Genomic DNA, 18,748 nt, shown 5'->3' on the forward strand with positions numbered 1-18,748 from the left:
ATGCATGTTATACACTAAATGATAGTGTTCTGGGCTCCAGTCCTTAAGAAGGATATTAATGAGCTGGCAAGAGTGCAGACTAAGGGGCACATTTACTTATCCACAAACGCTCCGAGCGTTCATTTGATCGGTCCAATCGTATTTTCCGTGACTTTTTCATACCTTGCACGACTTTTTCGACTCTTGCGTGATTTTCTCGCCACTTTCTTGGAACGGTTTTGCCGCTGTTTACAATCGTTTGGATCAGCAATACAATATTATCATGACTAATACGATTTTTCGTATGCATTTTCGTGATATTTGCAATCTTCAGAAATTTTCGTTTCCAATCCAAATTTTTCCCATTCGGGATTCGAACTTGTGTTTTGATAAATCTGCCCTAAGAGTGCAACTAACCTGGTAAATGGGATGGAAGATTTAAACTATGAGGTTAGACTGTTGAGGTTGTGGTTGTTTTCTCTGGAAAAAAGGACACAGATAGGGGGTGTCCTTTTTTCCTATAAAAAGGATCGGCGCACCAGAGGCCACCCCTTTAGATTAGACATAGAACATAACTTTCATTTGAACCGGCGTAGGTGTTTTTTCACGGTGAGGGCAGTGAGGAATGCCCTTCCTAGTGATGTTGTAATGGCAGATTCTGTTAATGCCTTTAAGAGTGGCTTGAATGATTTCTTGAACAAGAATAATATCCAAGGCTATTGTGATGCTAAAATCTACAGTTAGTTAGTTCATGTTGGTATATATGGTTTATGTATGTGAGAGTATAGATAGGTCAGTATAGGTTTGTATGTAAAAGTTTTTGATACAACTCTTTAGAAATTAATGAATTATAATTAATATGGGTATAGATCTATTTTACAGCTTGGGACCAAGAGTTTTCCAGATAAAGGTTTCCCCTTACTTTGGATCACCATACCTTAAATTAAAACAATATTTTAGCATTAAATAAACCCAAACAGAGTGTTTAGCCACCAATATGAAATTAGGCAGCTTAGTTACCATCAAGTACAAGGAACTGTTTATTATTACAAAAAAAAACCAAAATAAAAATAAAGAGTTGCATAATTGGCTTAACATGGACTTCATGTTGCTTTCAGCAGAAATTTTAAGAAAAATTAAATGGTTTGTTTTGGATACAAATGAAAAACTTAAGGACAATTTACTGTACTATAAAATATTAAAATTTAGTCAGACTCCATTTTTTGTTTTATGTCATCATTATGTATAAGGAGGAAGAAGTCAATATATTTTGGCCATGACAGATTTTTACTTCACAGTGTGAGAAGCACTGAGCTAAAGTACATTGAAATGTATAAAATATTTACTACACTGCAGAGAATGTAATGATCTTTTATTCTGATGCTACTTTGTCAATGGACTTATTCCTCCCCTTTAATACTTCCATTTCCATATATTATAACAGTACAGTATTTGGTTATTTAAAGTAGGGATATTGGCAAGAGGGATACAAGCAAGGTGAGAAAATAGCTGAATTCAGGAGAAAGCAGTTTGTTGCTCCGAATATTTCCTTACGCTGAATCAAAATGTAGTTTCTTGTAAAATTACTAAAACTGAATATATTTGCACTATACAGTATTCTATTGCAACCAATCAGTGATTTACATTGTTCTACCTGCAGTCGATCAAAGTTAAATGAAGATTGGTTGTTATGGGTTGCTGTGCAGAGGCAATTTTGCTTAGTGTTGACAAATTAGCCCCAGAGTCTATAGTGACTTCTATTATCTCTTTAGCATCTAATTCATGTAACACATGTTTCAGATCTGCATACTCATATCCTTCACAATGTTTTTATTCAGTAATACATATAATATACAGAGCATCCTACATAAGACCCCTCCCTGATCCCCAGAAAGCCTTGTTCTTTTATTAAATTAATAATCTATGGCAATATAGTCAGTATATCATGGCATCTGGGAACACAAAAATGTCATTCTAAAAATGCCAAGTATTAAATTCCCTATTACCTAGTAATGGCAGGTATTAAATGGCTTATATACTTGTAGCATGACATGCAGTGAATTTTTACACAGTGACACCAGTGATAACCTTAAACTTAGCACAAATTAAAAAATAAATGTTTGCTGCATGTGTGGCACAAATCATAGGCTTCCTTAGATGGTACAATTACCCGAAGGAACCAAGGTCTGGCCAGAATTTAAAGCAATTTGTGGATGTAGGCCACCGCGATAGAATGAAGGGTTCATGGACCTCCCAGAAAGCCAATTCATATTTCAGCTGTACCCCTAAATTCAGTTATGTAAAACCATAAGATTTCTTGTTGTTCTAGTTCTAGCAAATTACTGCAAAAAAATCATGTTAAAGAAGTAGAAAACCTTATATTCATATTGTATTATGTTTTTACAAAGCATTGTGAAGTGTATTATGACTTATTCTGCAGATGGTTAAGAACTGGGAATTGTAATAAATAGTGTCTGTATAAGCCTGCAAAGATCAAGTTTCTACGTATGCTGAGTGTCTAATGGGAATGGATGAGGTCAAAGTCATAATTTTAATAACAGAAGGATTTTTGAAATACCTAATTATATTTAATTATCATTGGCACATGAGTAGCATAAGATTTCTTTTTTTTTTAATTAAGGTTTTGGAAAATATATAATTTATTGAAAAAGTGTCAGGTGATAAGGCACCATTCTTTTCTCAAAATAACTGCATACGAGGGCAGGAAATGCTACATCTTTTTTAAGAAACTTCAACATTTTATTTATTATTTCCCAGGGCAGGTGCTATGATGAACTAAAATCAGACCCAACTTTAGATGGCTGTAAGCAGGAATGTCCATCCTGTGGGGCTTACAGAGTTGCAATTGTTTGCAGAGGAAAGTAAATAATCTATTCTACGCTTCACAAAGTTCAGGGCTGTCCAGTCTGCAGTACCCAACAGTTGTTCAACTACAGATTCTATTTCCCAACACCACTGACATAACTCAAGTGAGTGTTTTATGAGGAGAGGAGTGTGACAGCAAGGGTTGAGTTACAAAAAAATACATTCAGAGGGTCCACAAAGTCTCCACAAATTGGGGCTGGGTGATGGTAATGCAACTTGCAAGAGTTTCATAATATATAATGGTATTCAGGCTGACCTCAACATGTGCTATAAGTAGGACTGGAAAGGAAGCCAAGACTAAACTATAATATGCATTGCTGCAGTAAAAATAAAGCTGATAACAGTTTAACATTAATATTGTGTTTCACTGAGCTTAGTATTGCAGATGGTTCTATCACAATAGAACATGGGTGATAGATTCAATGAAAGTATTTACATAATCAAAAATGTTGGATCCTTGGACATGTCCTCTGTAGGTGGGACAGGGGAATTCTCTTTCCACATTTCTGCTGAACTGCTTGAACAAAAAAGAACTATAATAATTTCACACACAGTCCTACCCCCTCACTGTAGACTTTAGAAAAGTAGAACAACTGGGAAAAGTTGATAGTCCTAAGAGCCCACAGATGGATAAACCCCACCAGGGACCTTAGAAAATGGCAGCATATACAGTGACTGGGTAAAAATAGATTTAAAATAGATTAAAATATGGTCAAAATGACTATGACCATAAATTACTGGAGGTACCTTTGGGACATGTCTTTCATTTTTATTGGCAGAGCTTTGATGGCAGAACCATATCAGAGAGAGACATAAAGGGGACCCTGGGTCTGAGTCACACTAGCTGGAAGGTTTCAGCCCAATGAGGACTTTTATGACATCTTCCAAAATTGCAGTGAAGTATAAGTTGTGCTTATAAAAAAATCCATCATCTAGGCATAGTCTACTGATAAGTTGTTAGCAAGGGCAAGTCAAAAATATTTTATTATGGTATAGCAAACTGCTGAACTGCATAAACATTACATTGCCCTCATAATGACCTATTTGTCCTGTAACTGGCCACCAAATAAATTTCCAGGATGACCTATGGATTCTGTCCTTTTCCAATTTAACTAACAAACTACTAACTCTTATAGAAATACTTTCTCCAAAGTACAGTATTACACTGAATTTATCAAACAGGTCAATCACTTGGTTTTAGTAATCACTGGTGCAGAAGAAATATGAAAACCAAGATTCAGGGAAGTGCCATTTATATCTCCTTATGATGGGTTACAATGATAAGTGTGTGATACAGTTAATCAGCTTTAGCAATCTTAGCCCCAGATAGATTTTAGTGCTTAGGACGTGTAAAGAAACCAAATTAGAAGTTCATCATGCAGCTCACAGGCATTCATCGTGTATTTTCTGTACCCACTTTATCATATTTACGCTGAATGAGTAAACTTGTGTAAATCAGGTGATGTCAGCATATCCAGAGATGTCCCTTCTAATGCTATGTGGGCAAAAAACACAGCATTGTTTTCTTCTGGTTTTTCTACCTTGCACCCTTTTAATAAATTAACCCTTTCATCAGCATTCTCTAGGATTTATTACAAGCCACACATTAAGGGGCACATTTACTAACCCACGAACGGGCCGAATGTGTCCGATTGCGTTTTTTTCGTAATGATCGGTATTTTGCGTTTTTTTCGGAAAATTGTCGCCACTTTTTCCTTACCAATACGAATTTGCGCGAAAAAACGTGAGTTTTTCGTAGCCATTCCGAAAGTTGCGCAAAATTGCGATTTTTTTTTCGTAGCGTTAACTTAAAAGGCGCAACATTTTGCACAAGTTTTAACGCTACGAAAAAGGCGCGACTTTTCGCTCAAGTTTTAACGCTATGAAAAAATCGCCAGATTTTGCGCAACTTTCGGAATGGCTACAAAAAACTCGCGTTTTTTCGCGCAAATCGTATTGGTAACGAAAAAGTCGCGATAATTTCCGAAAAGTCGTAAAGTCGCCGAAAAAATCGCAAAAAATACGAAAAAAGTCACAAAATGTTCGTTTTCCAATCAGAATTTTTCCAATTCGGATTCGAATTCGTGTCTTAGTAAATCAGCCCCTAAGTATTTCACATATACAACAAAAAAGTAACATTTAAGATAGGGATTGGAACACTCCCAACCCTGAAAGTGCTGCTTAAATTACCTGTGGTGCTACTGTGGAAACAACTGTCCAGCCATATGTGCCAGTACTGCAAAAAAAAAAATCTTAACTGTGTTACACAAAATACTATCACCTGATTTTCTTTCTTCCTATTTGTGATGGTGGATGTGGTTGCCCATCACACACATCCATCAAGTTCAACCTCTTGCTCTACAAATTGAGAGGTAGGGCAACAGACCTGTATACAGTACAGTATTTGGCCCAGTAAATGGATCAACTCTTTGTACTAGTGCTATTATAAATACCTTGTTTTTCCCACTTGAAAAAAAAGCACTCACCTCTTACTGGAAACTTTCCCAATGTCACTCTCTTTTCAATTTTCTTTTCACCATTAGAATGTATTCTCTTGCATGAAGGGCACTTTTATCCTCCTGTTCTGCAGCCCTTTTGTTAATATATGGTAAATCTCCTGTACCTCATGGAGCATTATATAAGAGTGGTGTTAGCCTCCCCTTGTCTTCCATAGCCTATTTCCTTCGCTGACTTTTCACCTTATTGTCCCCTTACCCTAGTTGCCTGCCACCTGCAGAGTTCTCCCATGAGTACTCTCCCAGGAGTCCAACACCACTGAAGTACAGGGTAAGGAAATGCAGCCGTAGAGCTTTCAAAGGAGACAAACTTAGAGTCCGAGTTTGCAGATACTTATATTTGTGTCTTCTGGTGTGCTGGTCAGCCAGTCTATCACTGAATGTTCAAATTGATTTCAACATATGAGTGTCATTATTTTATTTTCTTTAGAAATAATTAGAAAACAATGAGTACAAAATAGTAATTCTCTTAAATCTGAACACCTTCAAAAGCCTGGGCAGTGGTAGTAACATTGGTGCTGTGCTTCAGATGGAAGCCTATGGATGCTATCTTTTGGGGAGTCTTGCCTAAACTGACTGCTAAAGGATATCTCCTTGTTTAAGCAGAGGCTGTTTTAAATGGATTAAAATGTATTAGCAATTTATTATCCCTTACATAGAATATACTACTGTATGATTTAAATGTAGCTTTGTAATTGTCTCATTATAGCCAAGTAATATGTCGCTATCAAATTCTGTCAAAATATAAATAAACTCTCAATATATACTGATGTGTTTTTTAACTAAAAAAAAAGAAAATGACTTTATATTATTGATGGCCATTACTACCTAATGATGATATTTGGACTTTATGTGAAATTAAAACTAATTTTGAGCATTGGGATCTAGTGATGACCAAATCTGCCCCGTATCGCTTGCTGATCAAGGTCATAATTGAATGAAGTTATCATTATTTTTTGCACTTATTATTGTTAACTACTTTGGAGTACATTAAAATAGTCAAGAAGGAATCAATAAGGATCTATAGTGGATCTCATTTGCTATTGCTGGGCAAATGAGCCCAGGTGCTGTAAACATGGCAACATCAGCAATAAGCTTTGGCCACTGTCCTAAAGGCAGAATAAACAAAAGCGCACAACTGAAATCTGACCTGTGTCTGAACATGCTAATAAGAAAATGTTGATAGGAGGGTTATCATCAGTCTCTGCCCCAATGGAACTTACAATCTACGGTCCTTGTCAGAAGACTTTATACAGGGATTAACAAAAACAAAACACAGTATTATTATTGTTATTATCAATACATATTTATAAAACACCAACATATTCAGCATATTCAACAACATTGTACAATAAATGGGTGTATACATTTAAAAAGGATTACAATCTAAAAAGAATCTTGGCTAGATTTTGGTAGACAGTAAGAGTGGAGATACATTGTAAAGAAGGCGGTAAGGGACATCAAGGGTAGAGACCTTAGAGGGGACTTTGTGCCAAACATATTACAATATATGAGTAAGTAATATTGGGACCCTAACAAACAATCTGTAGTTCACCATACTGGAATAGTCAGCTGGACTAAGAATAAAATAGAAAAAAGCATTTTCCCCACCATATTTGTGAGTCAGCTGATATATATATATATATATATATATATATATATATATATAATGTGTTTTGATACTATATAATGCTGGAAAAATGAGCAGGAAGATGCATAAATATAACATACAGTTGAGGGGACAGACAAAGAAACCAGATGAAAACACAAAAATGGTATAAGTAGCTTGATACATGATATGCTCTGGCCTCTGGTCAGAAAATATTCTACTACTTCCTCCCATCCATCTGCTTTTAAATTACCTAAAGTAAATTACCATAATGGCTGCAAACTGTCATTTCATAACCAAGGAGGAAAGGTGGAGTGTACTGGGAATATAAGAAGAGGAATGTTTAAGTTATGTGACTGTGAACAGAACAGGAAGCTGCAATAGTTTAAGTGGATAATAATGGAGGAAGTCTCGAAGTCAGGTAAGCAGAAAATCACTGGCAAAGGTACACAATCATTTTCCACAGAAAAAAACCAAGCCAAGGAAGTAGGGAGCAAATAGTCTAGTGATTGCAGTGGAAATGTATGAATCTAAAGCCCACAGTTAAATGGGTTTTTTTTGCATCTGCAACTCAATGATAAGTGAAAATATTTCCAAAAATGTATGTGCTTACTAAAATACCAGTATTTGACATTAGCAGAGGCACAGAATCCAAAGTTTGATTTGATAATCCTGAAAAATGTTCAGCCAAACTAAATCCAAGCACTTTAAAAAAATGACTTTAAAGCTTTGAATAACCAAATGTTAAATTTTTTGTTTACAACTGATACAGATATCTGTATTTATCTTTATCATTCCATCTCTGTCCGTCATCATTGTTATTCATCATTATTCATGTAGCAGGCCCCCACACACAGACTGGTCAGTTTTACCACTAGCCAGATTGTCCATCCGGACCAGGCTTGCAGTATCCCCGAACACAGGATTGCAGATAGCCTTTTACTCATTAGAGACACAGTCCACTACATCAAAGATCGCCATGTACATGTGGCCCTGGTCAGCCTTGATCAGAAAAAAGCCTTAGATCCTGTGTCCCACGTCTTTATAAACAAGGTCCTGCACAGGTTTGGGCTGGGTGAAATGTTTTGTTCATATGTCTATCTTAGGTACTATGACATTTGCAGTTTGGAGCTGGTAAACGGCTGGAAGACTGATCCCTTCCCGGTTCTGTCTGGGGTCAGACAGAGCTGCCCTCTCTCGCCTCTGCTTTTTGTTTGTTCCATAGAGCTCTCTGCCAAGTGTATCAGACGGAATCCAGAGATCAAAGGGATCACCGCACCAGGACCAGCCAAGTTCTTGCTGTACATGGACAACGTGACCATCTTCTGCGCCAGCTAGCAATCCGTGAGAACACTTGTCCAAACCTAAAAGTAGTGATGAGCAAATCTGTCCCGTTTTGCCATAAAATTAGCGAACGCATTTGTTGCATGATTTTTTCATCGCCCGCGTCTTTTTTGTCGCCGTTGCTATTTTTTTGTCGTTCGCAGATTTTTTTACGCGACCGCACCCATTTTGACGCGCCCAGGCCTGTTTTTACGCCACTGCGCCCTGTTTGCTGTGATCGCGCCCATTTTGCCACAACCGTGCCCAATTTGAAAATGCCACACAACAAATTTTTCCACAGCGAATTTTCACAGAAGTTTCGCTCATCACTAACTACAAGACCCTGCTCTTCGGAGGCTGGAACCTGACTTCTGACATCGTCCCCTTCTCCATCAAGTCTGACTTCATCAAAATTCATGGAGTCTGGTTTAGTGAAGAGGGCGCCACACTGAAGTGCTGGGTGGAGAGAATGGCTAAGGTCAGACAAAAGATTGGTCTCTGGAGCCTCAGAAACCTCATCATCGAAGTGAAAACCCTGGTGCTGCAGAATGAGATACTTCCCATCTGCATGGGCCCAAGCTTGAGCACCTTTGGCTACAGTCTGCAGGGCCATTAGAAGGACAGTTTTCCACTTCATCTGAGGCTCTAAGATGGACTGATTAAAGCAGTCAGTCATGTACAAGGAGCCCTGCAAAGGCAGAAAAGGGTGTTTCTTTGTGTGTAACTGCATCCGCCACATGATAACTGGAAAACAAAAGGACTCTTCTGGCAGCTCCATGTTCCACTTTTTTCTTTTACCATTTTGGCATTCGTTGGGGTGGGACAAATGGGACAATTCCTACCCTTAGAACTGGAACACCCTTTGGTTTTACCTGGATGTTACAAAGTTTGTGCGGGAACACCAACTGGAGGGAGTCAAGCCGACTTGTTGAAAACAAAGACAATCCACAAGTTGATCAGAGCAAAGGATATGATTGAGTCTATTCCAGGGCTTCCAGTTGTCACAGCAAGGACTGTTTGGGGGAACATTTCTTCAGACAGACTGACGAACAAGCACAAGGACATGGCATGGATGGCTGTCCAACCCTTAGTGCCTTCATGCATTCCCGTAACCTGTTCAGGTACTGGCATTGCCCACAGTGCATTATTCAATAAGAAACATCTTTGCACATCTTTTTGTGATTGCCCATTTGCACAGGCCCTGCTTGATGCCCTGGAACATGAACTCAGAGACTGTGTTCCCAGGAACTTTCTTACCCACCATGCGGTGCTTTACAGACTGTTCCAGGGCACCCATATAGAAGGTGCAATTCTGGAAGCCTGGCACCTTATGAACTGTTTTAAGGACGTATTCTGGTATTCCAGGAACTGCCTCATTCTTAGGAGAGAGAGGATAACAATCCAAGACTACTGCAGACAGTCAACATCTGGGACAGCATTGAAGAAGAAGAGGACTAAAAATGGTTTACCCCCACAAAACTTTGAATATTTACTACATGGGTCAACTTGTGCCTTGTAATAAAGGAAAAGGAGCTTAAATTATATGTGTGTACAGTTCCTATAATTTTACAATTATACTGCAGGGTGATATGTTAAGCCAAACATATGGGGAACAGGGAGCACCATGGGAGGGTTGAAGAAGAAAAACCTAATATACCCACCAGCACTTTTAACATTATTTTAACCATACCACCTGCATTCCCATTAAAACTGTTCATCTCTATATCAATCTTATGAATTATGTAATGCTTTCTACATTTAATTCCTCTCCACATGCCTTATCCTTGTGCCCATGTAATAACAATACATATAATATTTCACATTCTTTTACACTTGCACCCACTTTGTCTCACCTGTTGTGATGTTGGCAATTTCTTATCATGAACTAGAAAAGAAAAATTTGCTACTTTCAGTCCATTTCACTAGCAGTCACTCTATTCAAGCTGCATGGTGCATCTCACTGCTACAGTACAATAAATTTGTAGGTACAGATGGGCTCAAACCTGACCCTTTTTGAGCCTTTCAGTGCTGTGCAGAATATTTTCTGTATGCCCAATGCCAGCCAACTTATCCAAGTATTTTTTTGGCATTGCAAGTGAACTTGGAGTGCTCTCTGTGCTGCAAGTGATATCTTCCAGTGGATTTACAATGAAGTGCTATGCGCTCTGCTGTAAATCCTCTTGAAACTTTTTTCTCTGCAGAGTGGGATTGTACAGTACAGCTATAACTTTACATTCAGGTTAGACAAGCAATTACATCTGCACATCTGCACCTCTAGAATTGCTACTAGAACATCATTCTCTGTTGTATACTGACCAGTTTTTTATTGGGTGACTTAAGAATGAACAAATTCCTCATAGATTTTTTCAAAGATGGAAATCGTTTGTAGGCATATATGTATGTCAATTCAAAATATCCAGGTAAAATCCATTGAAATTCCTGTGATATTAACTAAGTAAACCCCTAGTTTGAAATACTGTATTGTCACCTTATGTACAATGGTTTTAAATATTTTCAAACTACAGAATCACTGTAGGCTAACAATGAAACCAAAATGAATCTTGGCAATGGGCCTTGTAAATAAATGGCCTTCCCTAGCTTTGCCAATTAAAGAAAGGCCACACACCAGTTTTGTTTTAATATGATGCAAATGTTTCACGAACACAGTTTGGATAGGTCAGTTTGTAGTTCGCTATATCATGCTCCCTTATATTACATAGTTGTACATGCTAGGAAACGCAGCTGGCCTTTGCTAACCACATGTGTTGATAATTCAACATATGCCAAAAGAAATTGTGCTGAAGCTGCTATTACTTAAAGTTCTGATGGACTAAAGTACAAGCTTGCAGACTCCTGTCTGGGATTTGCTGCACACTCCATGCTGTGCATCTCACTCCCACCCAAATCTCTAGTAATTGGATAAAGGAAAGAGCATGTTTTCTCTCATTTTACAAGCCAGAATTCTTAGTTAACCCTGTGCTTTGAGTTTTAGACTGATCTGCTAGCTTGGAAAGCTTGTAATGAGGTGTGTTTGTGATAAATTTACTGCTGTGCCTAGACTTAAACATACATTGCAGCAATGAAACATAGAGACTGGGAAAATATGAAAGGAAATTAATCTTGGGGTTTCATATATGTAATACTATAGATCAGTCTAGTTACTTCATTCTTTTTCTAGGCCACACAATATATTTGTAAAAGATCGCTGGGGAATCTCTTTCTGTTTATGATTTTACTATTTTTGTCCTTTTGATGTAAAAAGCAGACGTCTTTGCTGTTTCTCAATTTTTATATTGTTTTAGACCAGGAAGGTCCTAGAAAACTGAACCTCGTTAATTTTACCACTGGAGATCTTCTCTGTCTGTCATTTCCTGATATTTACCACAACAGCTTATAGGGGGCCATATTATATTATAAATTGAAGGTGGTATACTATCAACATTTAAATTTTTGTACTCTTAGAGATTTTTTTCTACTAGAACCAAACTTCACTATCTGAATATAAAAAGCACAAACAAACAAAAAAATTGCCTAGGACAGCTCCCTTTGACTTCTACATGCTCAACAGCTTTTAGACAGTGACATTTTGTATTTGTGGTCTTTACGCTTAATAAATCACAATTTTTTGTGTTTTTGAGTAAGTAGTATAATCCACGATTTTTAGTGCTAAAAAATACGATTTGTGAAGACAAACAAAACATGAATTATAGTAAATGGGCCCCTGGGAGTTCAAGTTTCAAGCCACTGGAACAGGGTTCTTTATCATTTGACTCTCCAGCTGTTGCTGAACTACAAATCCAAGAATCCCAAGAACAGGCTCATAAGCTGTGCAAGAGACATACAAAGTTGACAGCTCTGAAATATACCATGTGGTACCAAGTACCATTATCAATAATACCCATTCAGCAAGGCAGCTGAAAACTATTATCCTCCACTACATTAATATATTTATCTTGCTCTATTAGGGGCAAAAATACCTTTAGCTTTTTTAAGTTTAGTACAAATGAAAATTGAAGAATTGTTTAAAGTGCAGTAAATCACATACTGGAATAATCATTTTTTTTGTAACCAAAAAGAAGCTGCAACTGATTATATTCAGTTAACATTCTCTTGCACGTGTATTCAATAAACATATTAAGAGTGCTTAGTGGCTGATGGATCATTAATAAAATTGCATGCTTTCTTCCTGCTGCCTAATATCCAAGCATGTTTATTATACATAGGGGTTATCCTTTTAACCTCTCTTAAATACTCAATAAAAACCTGAACACAGCTTAATTTATGCTCAGAATATTTTTTTTATAATTATCATAGAGGAAATTATGACATGCTCCAAGTGGTGATGAAAGTAGAACATTGTCTACATGTCTGTGGAGACAACCAGGCCAAATGTAGGCAATATAGCAATTTTGAAATATGCAGTATTAGGACATGTACCAATCAGCATTTCCCTTTAGTTAATAAAAAAGTAAAACATTTACCACTCCAATTTAAAGTGAGAAGATTATGAAACAATAAATTGTAATAACATCCCAAGTAAATTAATAATTTGGACTTTTAGAATTTAGGCTGCCTTACGGAATTCCAGGTAGGGAATTCAGGGAATTCTTATTCAAACTAATTTTGACCTGTATAACCCCTTACCTACCTCCCAGGCTATAATCAGTTTTGCCAATTACTCATTTCAGGGAAGTGTGTCTAAACTTTAGGCATTAGGGCAGTGATCCCCAACCAGTGGCTCAGGAGCAACATTTTGCTTACTTGGTAGAAAGTTTTGGTTAATTAGAAACAAGATTTACTACCAAATAAAAATTCATGTAAGCTGATAGTATGCATAGAGGCTACCTAATAGCAAATCTTAGCCTTTATTTGGCACCTCCATGAACTTTTATGATGCTTGTGTTGCTCTTTTTACATTTTTACATGACTGTGTCTTTTTACATTTGACTGTGGCTCATGAGTAAGAAAGGTTGGGGACCCCTGCATTAGGCACATACCTCTTTTGTCTGCAGAAGTAAAGCACACTTGCACCTTAAGAATAATGCACAAACATACTTTTTTTGACAATTGTCAGAAATGACACATTCAAGGCACATTCATTCATGGCACATCCAAGCAGCCTCAGCTTATAGTGAACTAGTAAAAATAAATAAAGGGAGCAGTACTTGACAAAACGGTATCAACATTAGGTGGCTTCCTATAGTACCATTTTATAGATTGCGTAGCAAACGTGTGGCAGGAAACTTCACACATTGGCAGTGCACTCCAGGCCAGCATAAAAAGCTGCAACAGTTGGTATTAAAATCAATCAACCTTTATTTGCACATCTAAAAAACACAGCTTAAGGTCTTACGCGTTTCGTGACAATGCACTTCCTCAGAGACCTCTCTCCATTTCTTACACATAATATAATAATATATACCCGTATACCCGCCCATAAAATTACCATATTGAAAGGCTTCTGTTTCAAACATATGCATATTCCATGAACTAATTAGATGTGCCTATTAAGTAGTTAATTGTTCACACAGCTTTATATCCTGAACTTTTCAGTAGAAAAACATGTGGCAGGAACCTTAAGGTAAATACTGCACTAAAGGGGTTTTGTTGTAAGCAATAGTAGTTATGGACTATAAATTCCTGCTTTGGCGTTAAGCAAATAGAAATTACATATATGTCTTCCAAACTTTATTCTTGATATATTTACAAATAAAAGTATGGGATATATTAATTAGAATGCTTGGGACCTGGTGTTTTCTGGATATGGGTTTTTTATGTAATTTGCATACTTATAGGGGCATAGTTTTTGTACTGTGCGTATTTTTTGAAAATTTTTGTTAACTTGCGCAACTTTTTCATACTTTGAGACAATTTGCACGACAATTTGTGCAACAAATCGTATTTGTCACGCCGAGTACGAAAGTTTAGGATTCATTCAAGCTTCGGTATCGTGACTTTCCAATTACTCATTTCAGGGAAGTGTGTCTAAACTTTAGGCATTAGGGCAGTGATCCCCAACCAGTGGCTCAGGAGCAACATTTTGCTTACTTGGTAGAAAGTTTTGGTTAATTAGAAACAAGATTTACTACCAAATAAAAATTCATGTAAGCTGATAGTATGCATAGAGGCTACCTAATAGCAAATCTTAGCCTTTATTTGGCACCTCCATGAACTTTTATGATGCTTGTGTTGCTCTTTTTACATTTTTACATGACTGTGTCTTTTTACATTTGACTGTGGCTCATGAGTAAGAAAGGTTGGGGACCCCTGCATTAGGCACATACCTCTTTTGTCTGCAGAAGTAAAGCACACTTGCACCTTAAGAATAATGCACAAACATACTTTTTTTGACAATTGTCAGAAATGACACATTCAAGGCACATTCATTCATGGCACATCCAAGCAGCCTCAGCTTATAGTGAACTAGTAAAAATAAATAAAGGGAGCAGTACTTGACAAAACGGTATCAACATTAGGTGGCTTCCTATAGTACCATTTTATAGATTGCGTAGCAAACGTGTGGCAGGAAACTTCACACATTGGCAGTGCACTCCAGGCCAGCATAAAAAGCTGCAACAGTTGGTATTAAAATCAATCAACCTTTATTTGCACATCTAAAAAACACAGCTTAAGGTCTTACGCGTTTCGTGACAATGCACTTCCTCAGAGACCTCTCTCCATTTCTTACACATAATATAATAATATATACCCGTATACCCGCCCATAAAATTACCATATTGAAAGGCTTCTGTTTCAAACATATGCATATTCCATGAACTAATTAGATGTGCCTATTAAGTAGTTAATTGTTCACACAGCTTTATATCCTGAACTTTTCAGTAGAAAAACATGTGGCAGGAACCTTAAGGTAAATACTGCACTAAAGGGGTTTTGTTGTAAGCAATAGTAGTTATGGACTATAAATTCCTGCTTTGGCGTTAAGCAAATAGAAATTACATATATGTCTTCCAAACTTTATTCTTGATATATTTACAAATAAAAGTATGGGATATATTAATTAGAATGCTTGGGACCTGGTGTTTTCTGGATATGGGTTTTTTATGTAATTTGCATACTTATAGGGGCATAGTTTTTGTACTGTGCGTATTTTTTGAAAATTTTTGTTAACTTGCGCAACTTTTTCATACTTTGAGACAATTTGCACGACAATTTGTGCAACAAATCGTATTTGTCACGCCGAGTACGAAAGTTTAGGATTCATTCAAGCTTCGGTATCGTGACTTTCCTTGGGCCAGGTTGGAGCTGCACAGTGCCATTGAGTCCTATGGGAGGCTTCCAAAATCATGCACAGAAGGATCAAAGTCAGAAAGGTTTTCCCGCCATTTACGATTGTTCGGATACGAAAATGTAGTGACTTTTGGATCACCAATACGATATTATCGTTATTACGATTTATTCATAAGCATATTCGTGACATTTCCGATCATCAGAAATTATCGTATCTAATTCAAATTTTACCAATTTCGGGATTCGAACTCATACTTGGATGAATCTGCCCCATAGTCTACTAAAAACATTAACAAACATTAAATAAACCAAATTGGATTGTTTTTTCCACCATGTATGCAACTTGGTGATTATCAAGCACAATGTGGTGTTTTATTATTAAAGAGAAAAAAGGAATCATTATTAAAAAAAAATAAAATGATTTGCTTAGAATGGAAGCTGGCATTTCTGTAATTTGGAGCTTTCTGGATATCCGGTTTACAGATTCATTACCTGTATTTCTTACCTGAAAAGTGTACTGAAAGTACAATTTTAACTCAGCTTTTTACTTCTCTCCATATGTCTTCATGCATGGCAGTGGCCTACATGGCCAAAGAGCTTTAGCAACACACAGAATCAGGAATGAATCTTATGAAATGAAGGCTATGCAATCAATTTACCCCCATTGCACTGAAATGCAAACATTTTGCTTATACATTTTTTTAGAAATTGAAGTTATGTATAATGCTAAAAATGACCAAAAGGCATATAGTTTACAGCAGATAATTTAAAAACGGCACTAAACTATCAAAGGACAAGCATAAAATATGGCCTCAGCCCTGGGGATAATATTAAGCTGTGGAATGTGGAAAATCAGTATGAGTGATAAACAGCAATGTTATTCTGTGTGGCAGAGTAAGCTGTTTTAACAGCACTTTAAAACACCGTCGCCAGCTCTAGTTTAGTTTGTAATAAAGAGTAAAAGTTATAGACTGCATTGTGCCTTTTTCACTGTTAATGTCCCTACTGTCTGTCCAGAAGGTGAGGATACCTTATGATTCTGTTTTATCTAAAAATGTATAATTATTGTATATAATAGTGGTGTAACAGGTTCTTGGAAAATGTCAACCCCAAACACATATTTACTAAGTGAAAAAGCAAATCTTTTCTCGTGGGGCCCCTTTAGCTCTGAGGCCTTAAAGGAGAAGGAAAGGCTAATAAAGACTTAATCTCAAGCTGCAGGCATACCTTCAGTTGTCTCAATAGTGCCCTTAAGCCTCCCCATATTTCACCTGTTCAGATTATCAGAAGCCAAACAGGAAGAAAAAACGCTGAGCTGCGTAAAGAAAGTTCCCATAATGCCTCACTCCTGCACCGAGACCAAGTGAACATGCTCAGTTAGTTAGACTATGAGTCAGCCTCCTGCTGATTGGCTCAGATCCACATTCCTAAGGGGGGGGGAGTGAGTTCTTAGCATTCTTAGCTGCGTGTCTGTGGCACATGAATTACAGACACAAGAAATCTTTTGACAGAGAAATCAGTGCAGCATTTCTGTGAGTGCTTATGGCTGTATTTACATAGACCTTTCTGATAAAGCTTACTTAGTTTTTACCTTTCTCTCTCCTTTAATGCTACGACAATTCCTGCATACCCAGTAATGGCATAAATAGTCACTGAGCTTTCAAAAATTCCAGATCAGGAAATGAAAAATCCAGTACTTGCGAAACTGAACTCATTAAAACGTTACAAAGTTACTCAGATTTGTGCACTCTCCTCTATACTTGCAACTTCTGCTATACAACTGCTATGCTTGTTGAGCCTGCTTTCCTGCATGAAGTGCAATGTACAATAGCACAAAGACTCATGGCAGTCCTGTAATAAATTCCTTGAGTTATTGTTACTTTAAGGAGGGTAAGTTGTCTGTGTTTAAGCTAATTAACTAGCCGACTGCTAGCAGGAGAGAGCGTTTGACTGTAATTTAACCCTTTGGCTGCTAGAGTACAAACTGTACAGTAAGAGAGAGTATGTGTTACATTTGTGTATTGGAAAATAATACCTGTTGTAGAGAGCAGGGAGATATTTAGACTAGGTTTCTTTCAGGACCTGCCTGTGCTCAAACTCTGGACTGTATGTTAGATGAGTTCTGCATTACTTGTTGGTGTTTGCAATCTGGAAATCAATGGGCTTTATAAGCCTGTTACAAGCAACTCCTGCTTGCTTGATCATTAAGCCTTGTACCTTGATCCAGTGCCCGTACCTGCCTGATTCCTGTCCGTGTTCCTGCCTGGTTCCTACCTGCGTTCTTGCCTGATTCCTGCCCGTGTTCCTCCCTGATTCCGTGTGCTATACACTGTTCCTCTACTCCTGTTCCTGACCTCTGTTGGATCTCCTGGTATTGACTTCGGCCTTTTTATTTGACTTCTCCCTGTCTTCAGCCTGCCCCTGACCACAGCCTGTTTATCGGACTCTTTTTTGCTCGCTGCCAGTCCAGACCCTCTGCCTGTTATAAGGACTTGTGTTGTTTGCTGCCTGCCTCTGACCACTGGCCTGATGTAAGGACTTTCGTATTTGTTACTGCTCATTTCATTATTCACTCCTTATAATAAATCATGTTTCTACATAACAACATGTTTCCAGCCTATCAACAAGTGAAGTACTCACTTTATCCGTATTACACAGCATATAGGCTCCTACCTGCCAGCCACCCACCCACATGTGGCTGCGCCTGACAGTTTCTATCGCCTGTTAATGATGGATGGTGGCAGCAAATAGATTTTCTGGGTGTTGGTGCACTTGGGGCATCTGATGTTAGTCTAACTTGTGTGTAAGGCGACTTAGTGTAACCCCTTGTTTCCCTATCCCAGAGTCATATTCGGCTGAGAGTGCCCTAACTGTGACAAACATTATCGTAGAGTGCTATGTAATTTGCTGGTGACATATAAATAAATAATGATGATAAGTGGTAAAAAAGCCAGGGCATTCCTTTGGCAGCTACCAGCATGCTTATGTTTTGAGTTGTTTGCAGAAAGAAAAAAAGTTGATTTCTCTTATAAATCATTTGCATGGCAAAAATTATATGAAAAAGTAATAACACCTATTTGTATATAAGAATTATTAAGCATCCACTATGGTTTAGTGGATTTTTATATTAGCAATAGTTCTCCTTTAAACAAAAAGTTCTTCATTAATTAGTAATATACTTCTTAAG

This window comes from Xenopus tropicalis, chromosome 6 (assembly GCF_000004195.4).
Source record: "Xenopus tropicalis strain Nigerian chromosome 6, UCB_Xtro_10.0, whole genome shotgun sequence".
Classification (NCBI taxonomy): domain Eukaryota; kingdom Metazoa; phylum Chordata; class Amphibia; order Anura; family Pipidae; genus Xenopus; species Xenopus tropicalis.